Source organism: Cupressus sempervirens, chromosome 5 (assembly GCF_028749045.1).
Source record: "Cupressus sempervirens isolate cs-2001-9-10 chromosome 5, ASM2874904v1, whole genome shotgun sequence".
Classification (NCBI taxonomy): domain Eukaryota; kingdom Viridiplantae; phylum Streptophyta; class Pinopsida; order Cupressales; family Cupressaceae; genus Cupressus; species Cupressus sempervirens.
In genome coordinates, this window is record NC_143122.1 from 1,049,179,226 (window position 1) to 1,049,200,749 (window position 21,524).

A 21,524-nucleotide genomic window follows, 5' to 3' on the forward strand; every position below is an offset into this window, starting at 1 on the left:
GGAAACTTTATTTTGATGGCTCATACACATCTCATGGATCAGGGGTAGGAATATTGTTGGTCACACCTCAAGGAGATTACATTCCAAAAGCCTTCAAGCTACAATTCCCTAGCACCAACAATATAGCTGAATATGAGGCCCTCATAGCAGGATTAAAGATAGTTGCAGAATGGAACATTGCTGAGCTACAAATCTTTGGCAATTCTTAGCTCATCATCAAGAAAGCCCTAAATGAATATCAAACCAAAGATGAAAATCTATTACCCTACAAAGAGCTAGTTGATCAGCTAACCCAGCATTTTACAAGGCTTCAGTTTACACAAGTGCCTCGAATACAGAACAAAGCAGCAGATGCTATGGCTACTATAGGCTCACTCTTGAAAATTCCCCAAGCAGCTACACAGTATGAGGTTTTAGTGGAGCAGCTCCTCACACCCGCCTATGTGAATGAGGATTCAAACCGTGTTTGTATCTTGGTTGGTCCCCAATCGCCTTGGTACCATGAGATTCACGCTTATCTTAATGATGGTATCATATCCCCTCACCTCACACGTACCCAACGCCAGAACCTCATCCGAAAATCATCCTGCTATGTTATCATAGCCAATACCCTATATCGTCGAGGTTATCACGATACTCTCTCTCGATGTTTAGACCAAAACGAGGCTGCGATGGTGTTAAAGGAAGTACACTCTGGACTTTGCAATGCCCACACAAGTGGTATTGTCCTAGCGCAACAAATCCTTTGAGCAGGCTACTATTGGCCTACCATTGAAGAAGACTCCTGTGACTTTGTTAGAAAGTGTCTCCCATGTCAGCAACATGCAAATCTTGTGCACGCTCCAGCACAGGATCTACAGCCTATTGCACCACCTTGGCCTTTCGCTTGTTGGGGCCTTGATCTAGTTGGAACTATCACACCCCTCTCATCTAATGAACATAAATGGATAATAACAGCTACAGACTATTTCACTAAATGGGTGGAAGCAGTCCCCCTAGTCTCAGCTACAGGAGTTCAGGTCTCCAAGTTCATCTTGTACCACATTGTTTGCCGCTTCGGCATCCCATCCACCATCTTCACCGACCACGGAGGCAACTTTAAAAATCTCAACATGGAAGAATTATGCACTTTCCTCCGCATCCATCACTACTTTTCTAGCCCATATTTCCCACAAGGTAACGGCCAGGTAGAGGCAACTAACAAAACCATCCTCAAAATCCTAAAGAAAGTTTTCAATGATTCCGGTCGTGATTAGCACCTACAAATAAATCCAGCCCTATGGGCCTATCGAACTTCCTTCCATACATCCACAGGCACAACTCCATACTCCCTAGTCTATGGTGCCGAAGTGGTACTACCTATAGAGGTTGAACTTCCCTCCTTGCGCATATCTTTGCAAGGGCAAATATCAGATGAAGAATATAGAGTAGCTCGGCTCACCCAGCTAGATCTCTTAGACGCGAATTGACAACAAGCCTATGATCATCTCACAGTCTATCAAACTCATCCCAAAATGAATTTCAACAAGAAGGTGCTTCCACGACACTTTTAGCCAGGTGACATGGTCCTCAAAGAAAACATGAAAGTCCAAGCAGATCGAGAAAAGAAAGGCAAGTTTGAACCTACATGGCTTGGTCCTTATGTTGTCACTGCTTCCTTTGGCTCCGGAGCCTATCAGCTATCTACATTGGAAGAAGAACTCTTGAATGATCCTACTAACATCATTCATCTCAAGAAGTTCTATGCTTGAAGATCCTTGGTATACCCAGATTTTGAAAAATACAAAAAAAAATAGTAAAGAGAAATAAGTGTCCAATGGTGAAAACTTGGCAATTCAAGCGCCTTGGATAGGTACCTTGGTGAAAACTTGGTAATTCAGGCGCCTTGTGTACTAAGACTAATCCATTATCTATCACTATCCTATCCCTCATCCATTCACCCACCATCCCGTAAAACACCTGCTTGTTCCCTTGGTGTTCCAACCAAATATCCAAAATCTAATGGAGCTTGTAAATACCTCCTGTACAGCTTGTAAAATCTTGTACCAAAGCTTGTATTATACCTTGTAAATCTTGTACCATACCTTGTATATCCGAATCTTGTCCAAAGTTTGTACCATATTCTAGCCTGTAAATAATCTTGTATCCTAGCTTGTATACTATCACGTGCACACACAAAACCCCATTTTCACTTAAGCTTTTTGCAAACCATCTACCTATCCACCTATCACCTATTATGGACATCCCATCCTTCACAAAAATTTCCATCTCACAAAAACCAAAACATGAACAAACTTGTACATTTGTAACATATCTTGGTCCATCAGCTTGTACATCCTCTTTAGGTTAGTACCATTGTATCTATCCAGTGTTCATGTCAGTTCGTCCTTGATCAACATCTTGCACCCATCGCACATCTTGGTTAGCTATTCCAATGCATCCTTTAGCTAGATTTCCTATCACCAAAGTGTTATCTTTCTTAGTTCAGCTTGCCAGACGCATCACTCATCCAAATCCACCAGCTTAGGTGCTCTCCGATAGGTCCTTGCAGGATATAGTTGTCCTCATGTCTGATCTTGGTCTGTTAGTACCTCGTCCTACCCATCTCGTTGGCAAACGGTTCTCTTTTGGATTTTCGCTTTCTTTTGATTTGGACTCTTACCTGTTGGGTCTTGAAATATCTTTTCCAAGAAATCTCCTTGTTCCTTCCTCAAGGTTGCCACGATCTTCCATATCATGGTATACTGCGAATGGGGCAATCAGAGTGTAAGGTCTTGATCATGTCTTTTGCTTGTTTTCTTTTCTGCTTGTGGGTTATCCAGTGTTGTTTCCACACTGCTTCCTTTGAGATTCATGTGTGATACTGGGCCAATCCTTGCGTGTTTGTTTTGAGTCAGTTCGTCAGTCCTCTAGACAGTTGGTGAAAAGGCCTTGATGTTCTTGGTAACCTTGGCAATTAACCAACAGTCCTATAGCAAATCTAGTGCTCAACTACATGGTGGTACTTCTGTTTGAAGTATCCCCCCGCTCAAAAAGCTTCAATGGTTTTCCTTCATCTCCATTATCTCCCATCCAAATCCAACATCCGTCTCTCCTACCCCAGCTTATGCATCAGTATCTCTTTGAATCACTCCTCACCTTTAGCTTTAGGGATCCATAATCCTAGTCTTAGGGATCCACCAATCCAAATCAATCCACCAAGCCTCATCTTTTGAGATCTACAATCCTAGTCCTAGGGATCTCCGAAACCCATCTTTCGCCAATCTAACTCTTTGAAATCCTATTGCATCAGCTTTATAATCCCCTCATCCATCTCCCTATCCTGGATTCCTTTTTATAGCACTCCGCTCCTTCATCCTCCACCTTCCCTAAAGTCTTAAGCTTGCTTCCTCTTGTGCCTCTGATTCTCCCTTTATCATTCTCCTGTAGTGAGAGTTTGAGCTAACTAAACCTCTTCTCTTAAGCCAATCTGAGTCTTCTTGCTCATCTTGGATTCTTGTACTTTTCAAGAAGTCATCGAGCCTCGCTTTCTCTCCCCGCCACCTTCTTGAGGGGGCATCTTGCAGTCCATTCTCTCATCTTCTGCTCTAGCCTTGGGCATCTTATTTTCTTATCTTTAATGCCATGCCACTTGCGGCATCACATCAAAGAGGGGCAAAATGTAGACACCTAAAAACCTTTAGAAAATAAAGTATTTTTATTTTCTGAAAAATTCTTGATGACATCATCATTTATTAATTATTTATTTATTTAATTAATTTATTTATTTTTATGCCATTAAATCCCTTTATCTTAATTAAAAATATTTAATTAAGGAATTCCTCCCAAAAATGTTTAAATCTTATTTAAACATTATTTCCTTATTTATTAATTATTTAATTAATAAATTGACCAAAAAACCCAAAATAAATAAAAAAATTATTTTTTGCCCAAAACTTGGCCAATTTCCTTAAGACCACTAACCTCTTCCAAAATCTTCTAATCCTTCTTTAGTTTTGATTAAAGACTAATCCCATCATTTCCTACCCCTAATCCCAACTCAAAATATTTAATTAAGATTAAATATTAATCCTCATGTTTATTAAAAAAGTTTTAATAAATATCTCCTCAACCCAAACCCTTGAAATAAATAAAACTTTATTTATTTTCCTAAAAATCTAATTTATCCTCATCCTAAGAAGTTCTAGACTCTTCTAGAAAGTCTTCATCCTCATCCTAGGAAGTTCTAGACTATTCTAGAAAGTCTTTATCCTCATCCAAAGTCTAGACTCTTCTAGAAGATGTCTTTAAACCTAATCCTAATCCCCTCCTAACCTTGTCACATTCCCTAAACATGGGTTAAAACTTACTAACCCAAGCCAAAGTTAACAAATATCTCCTCCTTCACCCACCCTCATTAAATGCCATCCACTTGCCTATCCCTAAGCTAATCCTAAACCATCCTAATCCATCTTCTAATCATTTGCACAATCCTAAGCAAGCTTAAAACCCTCCTAATCAAGCCCAAGTCGAAATTGCTCTCATCTCCCTCAAAATATCTCAACCATAAAACTTTATGAAGCCCACTAGGCCATAAATGACTCTTCCAAGCCCTTTTATTGCTCTTACAAGCCATTATGAGGGTCTTTATGAAGATTTTATCTCATTGAGCCTCCTTTGTTGACTCATCCTTCCCCTTTCCTCCATCCTCTCACCTTGTGACATGTGTCACTCCCTGATTGGCTGTAAGGAAGCACAATCCATGTGCTCTCTTCTCATGCAATCTGAGCCCTCCATGAGCTTTTTTCCATCCTTGCATCTTAGCCCTCAATCCCTCAAGCCTCTTGCCTATAAATTGGATCCTTCCCCTTTGCAAAATAACACAATCAATGAAGTAAAGTCATAATGCCATTTTACGAAGCCATTTTACATCAAAACTATACACTCACACCCAAATTACAACTCCATTTGAAGCCCTTTTTGAAGCATAATCTTGAGCATACATCCTATCTATTTAGACAAAGCCACTCGACAAGAGAGCTTCTTATTGAGAGAGCCCATTAATGGCTCATATTCTCAATTGGGATCTCATCTTAGTCTATCTTGAAGTTTATGAATTTTGTTTAGTTTGTAGAAGCTTTATTTAAATTTGGTTTCTATTAGCATACTAACATTGCTCATATATAGTAGGATACCACTTCCAATCATGCCACCAAGGTCGAACAGACTGAATACCCTCTTTATGAATTAAGTGAATTGGAATTGAAGAGAGCAATAAGTCAAAAGTATGATGAATCAAACGAATAAGGCGGTACTAGACTTGTATATCTTCCTAGGATTTGAAACTCATGGTCACCCTCAAGAAAAGATCCTTGGGAGTTTTGATGCCTCATTTGAAAAAACACAAAGCACTAGCACCTTAAGTCTTTCCAAGGGGAGTACCTTGAATGGAAAATAGGGGAGACCACCAAATGTTCTACTGATTCAAGGAGAGGCCATTATAGAGCTCATCACTAGACCATCAAATCCAAGGCTTGATAGCTTCCCAGGCCTTCCATATGCTTTTGATAACAAAGAACCCTGTATGGTCACTAGCTCGCGCATGATGAGAAGGGTGTGGAAACCAATCCCTTTCCAAGCAAGCCTGTTGATGGGAAAGCTAGAAGATATGCAATGTCGAACCAAAATCTTCTAGGCTTAATCTCTAGTAATGGCACAAATAATCCATTTAGCACAAAGAGAAAGGCCTTGTTTCTATGTGGAAAGCAAGCCAAGACCACCAGATTCTTTTGGGAGACAACAAAAATCCCAAGTAACTCTATGAAAGCCGTGATGATCAGAACTAGAAGCCCATAGAAAATACTTGAGTAATCTTTCCAATTTCTGGTAGGAGGCTTTAGAGGGAGCCCAACAAAATCGCTCTCCCTTGCGAGCAAATTCCAAATTTGCTTGAAGGTTCTTGTGGCTAAGAAAGCAAAAAAATATCCTCATGAGTAATCTATTTCCATTCAAAATGGCTAAGCCAAGGTGGAGCTAGCAAGAATAACTATCGGTAGCAGAGCGTTTTATGCCATTGAATAGCAGATCTTGAGGCTTGACAAAAGGTGTCTAGGTAAGTTAAGGCATTGTTGATGTTTTCTTCATCCTCCAAAAGAGTGAGAAATGAATCAATAGCAAATTGACCATTGACTAACTGGGAAGATGATTTAGGAAAGGAAATGCCATGAACTAGACCAAAAGACATAGAATGAGCTAGCAAATAGCCAAATCCTTCAGTAGCAAGGACATAAAGCACCGGTGCCAAAGGGCAACCCTGCCTGATGGAACGAAAAAGGCCAAAAGCCTCTAATTGTGAATTATTGATGGTAATGCAAGCATTAGCATCACCAAAAAGAATCTCCATGAATTGCAAAAAATTAGGACCAAAACCCAAAGCCTAGAGCATAGCCAAGATAAAAGGTCATTCAATGTGATCATAGGCTTTAGCAAAATCAATCTTTAGAAAAATAGCTGTCTATTTGGACTTGTGAGCCCACTCCATTCCTTCCCAAACAACAATAATATTGTCAAGAATATATCTGGACTTAATAAAGCTAGTTTTCTTAGGACGCATAATTAAAGGCAACATGTGCCAAATTTTGAGAGAAATTTCCATGGCAATAATCTTATAAGACACATTCAAAAGGGTAATGGGCCTCCAATTATAGATGTCCTCTAGATCTCTAGCTTCAATTATGAATTTGATATTTCCTTTATTTATAATGGCTCCTAAACTTTTAGTATGATAGGCTTCAAGATAAACTTTGTGCAAATCAAGACCTATATGCTCCCAAAGGTGTTTGTAAAATTCACAGGGAAACCCATCACACCCAGGGGATTTATCATCAGCCATGAAGTAAACTGCCTCCTCAAGGTCTCAGAGGGAAAGAAGTTTCTCACAGATAGTACGTTGCTCAACTGTTAGGTGGTTTGGAGTAACAGAGATACACTTTCTGAGAGCTTCCTCTTGAGCAATCGAATTTCCCTATGAAGGCAAAAAAATTCTCATAGTGATGAAAAAATGCTTGTAGGATGTTAGGGAGACTGGAAAGAACAATAGTTCCTTGTTTGATTGTTTTAATCCTAACATTAGTATGACGGGCTCGAAGAGCCTGGAAGAACTCCTTTGAAGCCTTATCACGAACATCCAACTAGTGCAGATGAGCTTTGATTTGGGCTCCTCGAGCAACATAATTATCAGCAACTTGTTTGTCATGGAAAAGTTTGGCAAGCTAAATTTGAAAATCCACATCAGATGGATTAAGGGTGAGAGCCTCAGATGCTTTTTTGAGCACAAAAGTGTTGGCTTCATAAGACTGCTTTCTAAAAACCACCAACTTATGCCCATAGATGCACAAAAAATGAGAAGTTCTAGTAATGGCATCATTTCACCATTGAATCCATCCATTCTAAGAATGTGGACATGGCTCTAAATTCTAGACACGTAGGATATGCGTGATGGTAGAAGCATGCATCAACATAAACATGTTGAGGAAGAACTGTGACTTGACAACTTTCGGGACAACTGTTTGCCATGAAATGACAAAATAAATGGGATAGTGGTTAGATAATGTCACATCTGGTAGGATAATGATAGGTAAATCACAATCCTTACAAAAGGAAAAAAAGGATTATGTAGTAAGCATGTCACGATCGAGGTAGTTTAAAATGCATTTAGACCTAGCTCAAAAGTTAGACCAAGTGTACCAAACCCCACTATCCTGGCAATGGTTGATATTGGGATAAAAAAGGCCCAATTTATTGTGCATGTAGTACTAGGCTTCCCTTTCCCCAGCTATCTAGAAAAAGGGAAAAATGTCATCTTTGTTAGAGGCCACTTCAACCATATTGAAGTCACCACACATAACCCAAGTAGCTGGAGGCAAGTTGTTAGCCAGCTAACCCCACATTTGGAATCTTTCCATGGCATCATTGAAAGCATAAACATTAATGACTCCAAAAGAATGATTGTTAATGGAAAGAAAGACCCAAATAATTCTATGCATGGGGTCAGAACCATGTGAAATAATAGTAGAATGAAGACAAGGTGACAAGAGAGTAACTACATCACCTCTGCCAACTTCATGTTGAGAGGAAAAAATAATGCCATCCTACCAAATGATGTGACATGTAGAGGAGAGCATGAAACCAAAAATATTAACTTCTTGCATACAAAGAAAATCTAAATTACCAAGTCTATGGTGGGTGTCCCAAACATAGTACTTTCTGGATAGGTTTGTAAGACCTCATACATTCCATGATAAAAAATTCATGAAAATTCTTCCATATCATCCTCATCCTCAAGAGAGGAGTAGCTATTTTGTAAGAAGGTAGAAACCTAGTTGAAGTTAGAAGGAAAATCTTTTGAACTTATAGCACGTTGTTTCACCTCTGGTATCTCTGCACGTCCAGGAGGACTGCAAGAACGTCACATCGCTTGTAGTGCTATGGAAGAAGTAACAAGAGGGGTATGAACCACAATTGAAGCTGAGGCCCTGGTGGCTACCTTAATCCCCTATGAACCAGTAGGGTTTGAAACCTGCAAGACACCCAAAATAGGTACTGTGGAAACCACTTGCATCCCTACACTGGCTAGAATTTGTGCTCTTGTTGGGATAGGAGGGACTGCAATGACCACTATATAAGATTTTTTAGGAGCCAAGGGATTCAAGGAAACCTTTCCCTTACACGCAACAGTAACCCATTCTTCTTTTTTCCCTTTGGCTGGCTTGGTAGGAGCTTCTTTAGGTGTGGGCTTAACCTTAGGCATAGCCAAAGGGAAATCACTTATCTTGTGTTCTGCAGACTAGAACCTATAACATGTGTTGGAGAGGTTCAAATAGAGCACCTTCTAAGAGAAGGTTTGAGCCCCAATCTAGATTTCCATATAATCCTTAAGATTCTTGGAAAGATCAACCTCAACGCAAATGCATCTCTATGGGTGAGCATTGAAAAATTTCTTAGGCTCCTTTGTGACAACTTTGCCAAGGGTTTTGGAAATGGACTCAATGAAAGGCCAACATGGCAAGGGTAAACCTGGGAACTCAACTCACACAGGAACCCTAAGCTTTTTATCATCAGAGACTGTGAAGTCTCACGACCATTTTTGAAAAACAAGCAGAGACAAACACACAGACCAAGGGCCATTGTTAAAGACGGTGTCTGCTTGCAACGGGTTAGCAAAGAAAAATAAAAAAACCTTTGGTAAGGTTTTGCATAGTGTTAAGGCTAACTCCATGAGGAGTCCAACTCTTGTTAACCCATTCTTGGAGCATAGCTTCAGGAAGAGTCCTACCCACAAATTCCCCTATCAAGGTATGTTGTTCTAACTAATCACATGTAGCATCAAATTCTTGTAAAGGAAGGATAATATCAGGATTACCTCATGAAAAACCTTTGGGATAAATTTGCGAGGGCATTTGTTCTATGGAGGCACCATGGCAATCTGAAGCAACAACATGAACACTAGTAACAACTAGGTCACCGCTGGTCAGGGCCATTAGAACTAGCCTAAAAGCTCCCGCACTAAATGCAGTGTGACAAGTGGAGACAACAGAAGGAAAGCTCAGACAGAGAGTCGTACACAAAAAAACTAAAATTTCACATGAAACCCTAGCAGAGCAAAAACCTCTCTCGCCCCAAAATCACAATAGATAGATATTCATTTCATTAGTAAAGGAGACATCTTTGAGTATTGACATACCAAAAGATAACTAGGTTATCTTCCCCTCACAATTCAAGATGAAAATTATCTAATATATTACATTGAACGGGGTTTAAAACTAATATGTTGAAACAATATTGTAAATTTTATAAAATAATAATAAAGTTAGTAACTAGGCAAGAGCCTATAATTTAATGGTAACATGTAAGCCTCTCATATGGGAGGTCTTGGGTTCAACTATACTCATACTTGATAATAACTAATCTCAAAAAATCATAATAATAATTTAGGCTTCGATCCATTACCTATCAAAAATAAATAAAATCTATCTAAAGAAATGATAGATTGATTAAAAAAAATTATTACATTTAAAAATATTTGTATTTTTGTTTATTTATTTTGCACTCACTTAAGTTTTCTATTTTATTTTTTTCAAATAATATTTATATCTCCAAAGTTTATAATTTTGATTAAGCTAAATATAATGATTATTGAATAGAAAGATAAAATTATTGTTAGTTTATTTTATTATGTGGTTATAAACAAATATGGGTCATTAGAAGGATGAAATGTTATATGGACTTTAGGAGCATTTATCTTATAGTGTATAATCATAAGACTGTATGTTAAACTAAATAAAATGAATTAAGATTTTGTGGAAAATAATGTTAGTCTAATTTAGGACTCCCAAAGTTGAGAAACACGTATAAATAAAAGAAGCGAGAAAGAAGATATGGTAAATTAATTTTAATAATTTCTAAACAAAAAATGTTTATTTGACATGATACATCAAATAAAAAATGACACTTCCCATGCAATTTCTAATTAACTTCATCCCTTAACACTCTCTGTAAAATTTATGAAACATATTATGTCTCGAGAAGTATAATTGGATAAAAGAATTAAAGGATAGTGTATATGTGTGACAAAAAGATGAAACCATATTTTTTGTGATATTTTTTCATGACTCAATGGTGCATTTTTTAAATCAAAATTATTAACTCATATTTCATGAGGAGTTCTTCACATGAACCCTTCTTTGATGATAATAGTGTTACAAGATAGAGTTGGTGTTGCACCAAAAGATCGACATGTCAATGCTCGATACAACCACTAGACATATAGAGTAGAGGAGACAGTTAAGCCATGTCACAAATCTCAAAGGGGAACATTGGTGGTTAGTCCAACAATCCCCACGCCCTTAGAGTTACTCAAGGAGATTCAAACCTGTGACCAAGCTTTGATACCACTTGTTACAAGATAGAGTTTTCATTGCACCAAAAGATTGACCTATCAATGCTCAATGCAACCACTAGACTTATAGGCCACAATAGGTGGTTAATCCATGTCACAAATCTCAAAGGGAAACATTGGTGGTTAGTCCAACAAATAGATAGAACACTTAACACATTAAATCTAGGTAATCCTCTTAAAGGTGAAGCACTAAGACTTCCTCATGAGAGGTCACCCATCTCAATACTACTCTAGCTCAAGTGTCCTTAAAAACAAAGTTTCATAAAAAAATAAGACCACTTCATGTGTTGAAACACCAAATTTACAAAACCTTTACCAAACGTGTGCCTTACTAAATAACTCATTATAGAATTATTAATTTAGAATAATATTTATTTTATTACAATTTGCATTATTGCATAAAAATTATATCTTAAAATTTTCTCCCCCAATTACCATTCTATCTCTTCCTCTCTTTATAACTTGTATTTATCTCTTCCTCTCCACATCTTGATTAATCTATCTCTACTTTCTATTTTTTAGTCTCTTTGTATGGTATTTATGTTTATTTTCCTTAGCACCTCCCTTCTGTCTCCATATATCTTTATCTTTATATCACACAATCTCATTTTTATATATTTTATTAATATATTCCCTTCTCCCCCTTCCTCTTTATCTCCCCTTTTCATGTCCATAGGATAACTTTGATTATATCTATTTATTATATTTTTCTTCAACTAGATTATAACAAGATAAGATAGTATGATCTAAAGAACAAAAATTTAAGCTCTTTACATAAGTTGAAATTAAATTTAGTTTCAAATTTATCTAATCTAATACTACAAAATATGTATATACTATTCTTTTCATATTTTAACTAAAAATTTATAGGTTCCATAATTAATAGTTGTTTACGTACATTTTAAATATTTACATTCATGCTCTAAATTATGGTTATTGTGGGACTTACATTACCCTTGATATTATATAAATTTCACTATAAAATATTTACTAACTATAACAATTGATGTACATAGATCTATTTGGTTCACTATACTTGATATCAAAAGCTTCCAACAACCCAAAAATATAAATTCTACACACTAAACATTAAAGAAAAGAAAAATAGAAAAATCTACAATTATAAATCTACAAAAAAAGTTGCAAAATGTATTAATATGATAAAAAAATCATCAATCACTCATTTAGTCATTTGTTTGGGTTACTAATTATTACTGACTAGTTGTTTAGTAATTTATTTGATCATTTATTTAGTCACTTATCATATTATAATCTTGTGATTTTACCTAATGACCAAACTAGTCATTTAGTTAGTCACTTATAAATTATAAATAATTACTAGAATTTGATCAATTTTAGTCATGTGACTAAAATTTTTAGTCTCATGGCTAAAAGTTTTAGTCATGTAGTCATTTATTTGCCAAAATTCTACTAGTGAAAACCAATAAGATATTGACACATGGCGGTGACCAATCAACCAGTTAGAGGGTGCCACATGGCACTCAAGTAGAAAGAGACATGGCAGATGTTGACCAATGGTGTGCTGTCATGTAGCACAAAAGTTAAATTCAGTTGACCCAAATTGCATAAAATGAGGAAAAATGCAAAAATTCAAAATCCAATATTTTATTTCTTTTCCAAAAGATTCATGTGTAGAATGCTTTTAAATCCTTTGAGGTTTTATTCTAAAGTTTTGACTTTATAAAATTTTATATTTTTGAGAAAAGATTTGCAGACCTGTGAGGCCATGACAAAGGCATGATTTTCAAAATGGTATTCTGGGAATTTCTGGTAAGAAAATATAGCAATGTTATATATCGTCAAAATTGAGATAGAAAGAACTTTCAATTTTTGAAGTTCCTTTTTGCACAGGAAGCCATCTACTCAGGTTATACAAGGTTTTGTCCTAGATACTCAATTTGCAACCACATTCAGGTATTGAAGTTCAGTTTTGTTTTCTAGCAAGGTGATGAACTGAATGTGTGTAAAAGGCAGTAAAAATATAGTTAGGGTCAAGTTTTGTCATCTCCAAGTTAGTTGAATCAAGATATTATCAATATTTCATTATGCATTTTATATATTTTGGTAACACAAGGGTTTTCATCATTCATAAGAGATATTTCCAAGATTACATTACAAAATAATGATGAAAACCATATTAGATTTCATGGGTAGAAAGAGGAGAGATGTTTTACAACCACACATAATAAAGATTCAAGTGGACACATGTCACTTCCAAATCAGATCCAAGATTTTATTCATCTCCTATATCTTTCTATTTCTTATCTATTGTAGGGGTTGGTTCCAATTTTGGAGAAAATTTCTCATTGCTATGATACCATGTTAGCGATTTTCACTGTGAGACCATGGCTTCCAGTTTTGATGTGTTTTCATCACTATGATACCACATTCTTCAACATATTTCTCTTGCATTAATAGTAGTAGTTAAGATAACATATCTAGTTTTGATCTATTTAGTGGTTTTATGAATTTTTTTACATGCATCTAAATGTATAGTTACAAAGAAATGAATACAAATGAGCAAGAATCTTTTAGTTTCATTCTAATTCTTGTCTCGTATCTCTATAATATGCAATCTTCTGTTATTTAGGGACAAATAACTGAGACCCATTTGCATCCCCTTAAGGTTGTATATCTGGTATATTTTGATATTGGAACAAAGGGCCAAGTAAATGCTTGATGTATTTGGCAGGGTTGCTAGTTAGTTAAGAAGGATATTTCATGAGAATGAGGTCTTTATGCCACTGATGTCTGATTCAAAAAGTGATAAGATAGATATGATATCTTTATCTATGGAATACATCACCGGTATCATAGATGTATGTGTGTGATTTATGGAACTACCCAATAGATAAGACACTAATAAGCTACAAGATCAACATGTTCTTACTGCTGCATATTTGGAGATTTGTTGAAATCAACATCATTAATCAAATATCTTTCCCTTTAATGTTGAAGGAACTCAAAAGGATGCCCTCACTTAGCTTATCAATTTATTAGGCTATGTTATTAGCTATTTCATGTCTAGGATCTTTGTATAAGTGTTAGAAGATTAAGGGTTTTATCCACTTTTTTAGATTTAAGTGTATGTTTTAGAACTGGTACTATATCAATGAATCTAAGGTACACCCACCTAGGTTTTTTAGAGCCTAAAGTAGAAGAAGGGTCTAGACTTATAGTTGGCCCAATGTCTAAAATGGTATGGTGAAGATGGGAAGTAGCTACCCCTAGATGTATCTTGTTCTCATCAAGGTAATTTGAAATCATGATGTTTCAAAACACCAACACATTGTAGGGTTCAATTGAAATAGATTACCTTTGGATCTTGTACCAATTTCAATCAACTTACCATCTTTATCCTTGATACTGCATGTTTTCTCTATGAATTGAAATTAATAACCTTTATCAACTAATTTTCCAACACTCAATAGGTTTTTCTTTAATCCATCAACAAAATAAATATCACCAGTGTTAGTCTTTCCATGAAGAGTAATCAATAATATTCCTTTGATATGACAAGTTTCATTGCTACCAAGTCTCACGATACCTCCATCATGATTACTGAACTTAACAAACTTATTCATGTCTCCAATCATATGATTTGAAAATCCACTATCTATAATCCAATCATATTTCTTTTCAACTTGCAAAACTAGGAATTTTTCTTCTCTAATTTCCTTTTCAACATTTTCTTCTTTATAGCCACAAATCCTAATTCATCATCACTTAGACTCTCAAATCTTCCCTTAGAGTCATCATCTTCATTTTCATACAAACAATCTCTAACTAGGCTTGCAATTCTTCTTATACTTTTTCTCTCTTTTAGGAAACTTAAAAGTATAATGACCAAATTCATTGTAAGTCCATCCTCTTTCCATCTAGTTCTCTTCTTACAAGAAGGGAGATTTATTCTTCAATTCTTCCATCCTCCTCAAATCTAGATCTTCAGCTACTAGTGTAGTCTCCAATGGTGCTTGTACTTCTTAACAAAGAAGGATGAACACTCAATGCACTAAAATATATTTTTGTCTCTAGGAAATTCTCCTAATATTTTAAAGCTCACTTCTACTACTTCCAATCTTCCAAGTAAAGTCTCTCTAGTAAACTTCTTAGTGCAAGGTATCACTTGCTCAATCAATTACTCAATCATTTGTGATGATTGTTTGAATGGTGGTTTCAAAATATTCAAAATATTCCATATAGTCTCATCTTCATCTTTAGATCCCTAAGAAGACTTAATTCCTAGAGTAATGTCTGATATTCTACCAATATATCTTCTCATATATTTATCTTCCATCATTTTAGTATCTTGAAACAAACATATCCAATTCTGTAGTCTAATTCTTTTAGCATGATTATCACTTTCAAAAGTAGATTCTAAGGCTATCCAAATTTTTTGAGATGTCTGTAAGGATTTTACCTGACTATATTCATTCTTAGGAAGAGTTGAAAATATTTTTTCTCTGGAAAGCATATTACACATAAACATATCTCTTTAAGCTTCACTACAATCCTCAAGTTTTCTTTCTTCCACAATCTCCTTTTTTAATTTTTGTCATCAGCCAATACCCTAGACCCATACATAGAAAATGAGTATTCATCTTCTCCTTCCAATTCTCATAGTTAACTCCATCAAATTTAGGACTTTATTTTTTGAAGTGACCCACCATTGATCTCCTTAAGCTGTTAAGCTTTTTCTTCAAGGACTTGATGCTCTGATACCAATTGTTAGAAATAGGGAATACTGAGAGGGGGTGAATTGGTATTCTACAAACTTTAGCTCAAAACTAGATATTATTAATTTCCTTATAACTTGCATATGAAAGAAAGCTAATTATACTAAACAATAAACAAAACCATGTAATAAGAGAATTTATAACACCATATTTTGTTAACTAGGGAAACCTTGGTCAAGGGAAAACCCTGGTGGAGATGGTACCCACAAAATTATCCACTAATAAAAGTATATGGTTAAAGATATTGACCATGTTAGGATGAGTCTATTACATGCATATAGTGTCCCAGTCCTTTTTAAAGGACTTATGCCTTGTTAGAATCCTCAACCTTGTTAGGAGTTTCTTCAACCTTGTTAGGAGTTGCTTCAATCCTATTAGGAGTTACTTCAACCCTATTACGAGTTGCTTCAATCTTGTTAGGAGTTGGTACATATACATATACAAAATAATATACAAGTTGAGTCCACTACCCAAACATGTAACTTACAATGTAATTCCTTGATACAAAAAGATAGATACAAACACCTCTTTGCTTGTTGTTGATGTCTTCAATATTTGATAAAACACTTGTTTCTCTTCAAAAAAATTGTTATCCTCTGATCTATTATCCCTAGTTTTGAGTTACCATTATAAATTTCTAGTTCCTTTTTAAAACCTAAAACCTCACATCGACAAGTTCCTCATGTTTTCTTTTTTTCAAAAGTCATCGTGCCTTGCATATGGGAGTCGATCTTGTGATGCCTTTTTGTGAATATTTCTTTTGAACCTCTTTGAACCTTGGTCAAAGTAGTTTAACCAAAGCTTTTTGATACTAACCATTTCCTACCAGTGGGACATAGTAAGTGCAACAAAGATATTTTCTTGAACCACTTTGAATCTTGGTTCAAAGCAGTTCAAAGTAGTAATACTACTGAGGATTTTTCACATGGATATTAATGATTCTTAAAAAGATAGTGGTTCCCAAGAAATTAAATAAGGTGTTAGAGTAGTGATTAAAAGGTCCTACCCAATTTATCATTTCTTAAAGCAAAGGCCGAGTTGTCATCATGATTAAAAGGAAGGAAAATATTTCATTTGGGGGCCAGATTGGATGTTAAGAGTTCATAATTATTGTAAGGACATTCACGTAAGGTGATCATTTAATAAAGAAGTCCTATCACAGTTTCAAGTCTGCATGTTAAGCTGCAAAAATCTTGCCATGAATGCTTCATTATGAGGCATTACTTTCACTAGTATGTTCTCTTACCTTTAAAAAACTAGTTTCCCACTTAATTGTTTTATCCTATGCAAAGGAAAATTATAAGCAAAGCAATAGTGAAAGAAGGGAAGTGGTCTAGTTTTCTTTTAGCTAGTTATAGGTGAGAATACCAAAAATCTATTATCCATTATTTTGTGTTGTTACTTTGAGAAACAAGAGTAGTGTTGGGTATTTCTTTCCTCTTGTTTAGAAAGAGGTCTATTTTGCATTTCTTTGGGAACACTTCCAGTCTTGAGTATAAAAGACTTGTCATTTCTAACACTAATTTAGAAGGGGTCAAGGTTGATAAATCACAAGAGAATTTTCTTGATCAAGCAAATGAGATTAATGGTTGTTTATAAGTTCTAATGAGTGATTTACTCAAAGCTGCTCCTTTCCCCCTACCCTTTTCAAGATCACCCTTTTAAGTCATGAATTTCTTTAGTTATTCATTGACCACTACGATACCAGAACTAAGAGTATTTTGAATAGAGATGAGGAGATAGTATTATCCATCACTAGGGAGACCATCTTGTCAGTTTTGTGTCTACCTGAGTGCACCTTTGCTACTTTTGGCCCTACCCAGTCCCTAGTTGAATACCAAGAGAACCCATAAAAATATCATAACATGATGGCTCAAAAATGGATACAGACAAACTATAAAGGTTGTTCGAGGCTACCCAAAATAATAACTAAAGATCACATGAAGCCTCATGTCCATGGCCTCATGGTTTTGTTACACTAGGTTAAAGGGTTTGTTGATGCCTTCCTCTTTGAAGACTAGATGTACCACTACATAGACGTTATCTTGACAAGAAAATAGTTTCTAGATGGATAGAATTGATAGTTAGTTTGCTAAGGAATCAATTTAAAATCCTAAGATATCAAGAGAAGACATCCATATGTCTGGTCTGCCTAACAATAGGTGTGTGATAATCATGCCCAAGGCCTTACTTAGGAATAATATATTCAATCTAAGGATTATTCCCCCCACCATGAGGTGCATTTAATTTGTAAACCCAGGGACATATACTTGAAATGGCTAGCATAGTATGTGCACTAAGTTTCTTAAATATTCATTATGCTTATGTTGTAGGAAAGTAAAATGCAAAGAAGGAACCTACACTAGTGTTGCAGGAAACTAACACACTTAACTCTTCATTGAAGTGAATACTAGAAATGCAATTAAATGCTAACTTATATTCCAACTCAGACCATTCGTTATAACTATTCTCACATATGTTGCGAGAACACTCACAAGGTATGACGTTGTAGGAAGAAACTTACAACTTCTACTTGAAATACTAAAAATGTTGAAGTAAATCTACACTACTCTAGTCTAATCCACCTCCCAAGTGGGTCACTTTGGTCGGCTTTTGCTAATCTACTAACACAAAATGTAAACCAAGAATTATTTCAGTATATTCTAAGATTCCTTACAATAAGAACAATACACAAAACCATAAAATAATTTACCATGAGAGTCAATAGTTTCTTTTCGTAGACTTTCTTCCCAAAAACTAAAAACTTCCAAAACTATTGATCCAATCCCTATAAATAGAGGATCAACACTTATTCTAAAATAGGAAAGAAAACAAGCTGACTATAAATTTGCCAAAGAAAAAGAAAGAAATATAACAATTCATAGTACAAACAATAAAGTCTAGATAACCAATTCAATACAATTGTAAATGCAGAGGGAATATAGCAACTTTTCATCCATACATTCCTCGAATAATAGCTCCTCCTTTGTAGTAGTCATAGTCTCCTAATACCCTTATGGTTCTTCCAACTTGACTGGACTTTAATGTTCCTCCTTGAATGTTGTTGACCATCTCCAACTTCTTCCCTATCAGGTTAGTTATAACGTAGAAGTATTTGACAAAAAGCATGATAAAATTAAATCCAAATACTAGAACACACATTTTGATGGTTATATTAAATAATACATTATATGTATAATATTGGAAAAATATGGCATACTTTCTACCCATAGGTTAATGGTTCTATTTGGACTTAATCATAAGTTCAACTAAACATAATTTCGCAAACGTCTTAGCAATGTTAAAATAGAGTATTTAAAATTATCATAAAATAGAGGCAATAATTAGCCCCATCAATGTCCTCCTACTTGACCTATTGCAATGTGTGTGTCAACAACATTACTTCCCTTCTCCATGAACCTTGGAGTGAAGGTGTAACTATTTACTAATATTTCCCCCTACTACAAAAGGAAAAAGTGTTGGAGGAATTTAGGAAAGCACATGATTTTTTGATAGAAAGTGTGCATTTTAACCTCAGAAAAGCACCAATGTCGAGGATATTTCTAAAGGCCCAAAAGTTAATTCAAATATATGGAATCTCTTTCATCTAATTTCCTAAGTTTACATACCTACGAGTAGGGGGATTTGAAAAAGAACCTATGAAGCTACCTCTGTATGCATTATATTGTTTTATTATAGCCAAGATATGTAGGCAATTATTTTTTGTGATTAAGGATAACCTGCCTCAAAGAGATGTGGGAGTCTATTTTTCTCATTAGAATTGGTCACTTAGCTTGCAGTTATATGATTAATGCCTCCATGATCAGAAGTAACTTGCTTAGCTTTAACGTCAAATTCTATTAGGGAAGGAGAGATTTTGATAGGAAAGGTTTCAGAGAAAAGGTGCTAGGCCTTAAGGGCTAGTCACCAACAATTCCACATTTAGAAGATTTGTGGGAAGATTGCAATGATGAGAGTGAAGTGGTTAAAATAGATCATTCAAGATTAACACTTCCTTAGATTAATTCCTTGAAATAGAAGTTCAAATTGGAGGGAATAAATGAAGATGGTTCAGATGTTGTTGAACCAGGATGGGAAGAGGCAAGTGAACAAAAGCATGTACAAGTGGACTAGAATTGGGATGAAGAAGATGATATAAACCTTAGAATAGGATCCATTTTAACCCATACAAATAATTGGTTAAGGGAAAAAAAAATGAGATCAATTAATGAGAAAAAAATTACAAAATCCCCAAAGGCAGTTTCTTTGTCTGAAACATTAACTTTTGACATCCCAATTTCATCTCGTGTTGCAGGTGATACTTCAACTTCCAAGAAGAAAAAAAGAGCAACATCTCCTAAGAAAATCATGACTTCTAGGACTAGGTTCAAAACCAAATCTGAGGTGCTTGTACATGAAAGGGTTTAGAAAGAGAAAATCGTGGCTCAAGAACAAGACAAAAGAGAAGAGCTCACTTTCTCATATAACCAAGATGGTGATGTGGAACTAATAGAGGCCTCAAGTGTAGAGTAATCTAGTTTCATGACCCCACCCAAAGGTAATCAAGGGATGACAACCATTTCTGCCATTCCACCCTGGCTATCAAACTCAGTAAGAAAGAAATGTAACCTTCAAATGGTGGCCATACCTGTCAAAGAAATTGTCAATAAATATGCAACCCATGGTTCTAAGAGCAAGAAGATGAAAAGAGACACGCGGTTGATTAGAGACCCTATGACATGAAAAGTGATAGTAGAGGCAACTACCTACAAATAGAAGGAAGACTCTGGGGAGATCGATGCTAAAGATTTGAAAGTTCCTATTGTAGAATTGAGAGCTATCACTAGAGATATTGGGAATCACTTCTTCAAATTCTCAATAGATCATATGTTGACTCAATTTGAAAGGGACAACAAAGAAAAGAAATAAAAAGGCTATTAATCATAATCACAATGGCTAAGTACATAGATTCTCTGATGAATTTGGGCGCTCTTCCATTGATTCAAACTCCACAATCTTTTGATCCCAATTCATTAGATAGCTAACAATTGGTCAAGCAAATGTAAAAGGGAAGATTACTCTCAAAAGAAATACAGGAATGGGTAAGTTCCATAGTCAAGGAGGGAAGTAAATTCATCCTAGATTTCACTATCATGTATGAAGAAGGGGAAGTATTATTGGCTGAGGTTCAAACTCTCATTCTAGTATGGGAGGTAGATCAAAGCCGATGCCAAGCCATTGTGTTTCAAGTACATGAAGTTGAAAGATATGGTGTAGTGGAGTTCCTGAGAAAAAATCTCATGAAGACTGTGGATTAATGCATGTTGTTCATTCTTAAAACCAATATAGGTTGGAAAGATTTGATCTACAAGGGAGCCATCGAAGAGATGTGAGCAGTAGAGCTCAAGGTTGTTGGAATACATAAAGAGCTACTAAAGTATATGTAGATTGTTAATCCTATTGGTATCTTACAGTTTGATGATGGCAACATGGACTCCTAGGTTTTAACCAAGAGTTGTTGGTATCAGATTGGTTTTGACAATTGAGTGTCAACACACTTAACCAATTTCCAAGATGATGCTGAGTATAATACAAATGTTGAGCTACAGTATGTGTCAAGCCAACAATTCAATAGGTGCCAAGTGAACTTCAGGTGCCAAGCAAGATTCAAGTGCCAAGTGATAAGTGATGCCAAGTCACTATAGATGCTGAGTGAGATAGAGTTACTACAGATGTCGAGTGAGATAGAATTCCTATATGTGTCGAGTAACACATAATCAACATATGAGTTTGTACCTTATAAACTCAGATGTAAACTATTTTTAGCTGAC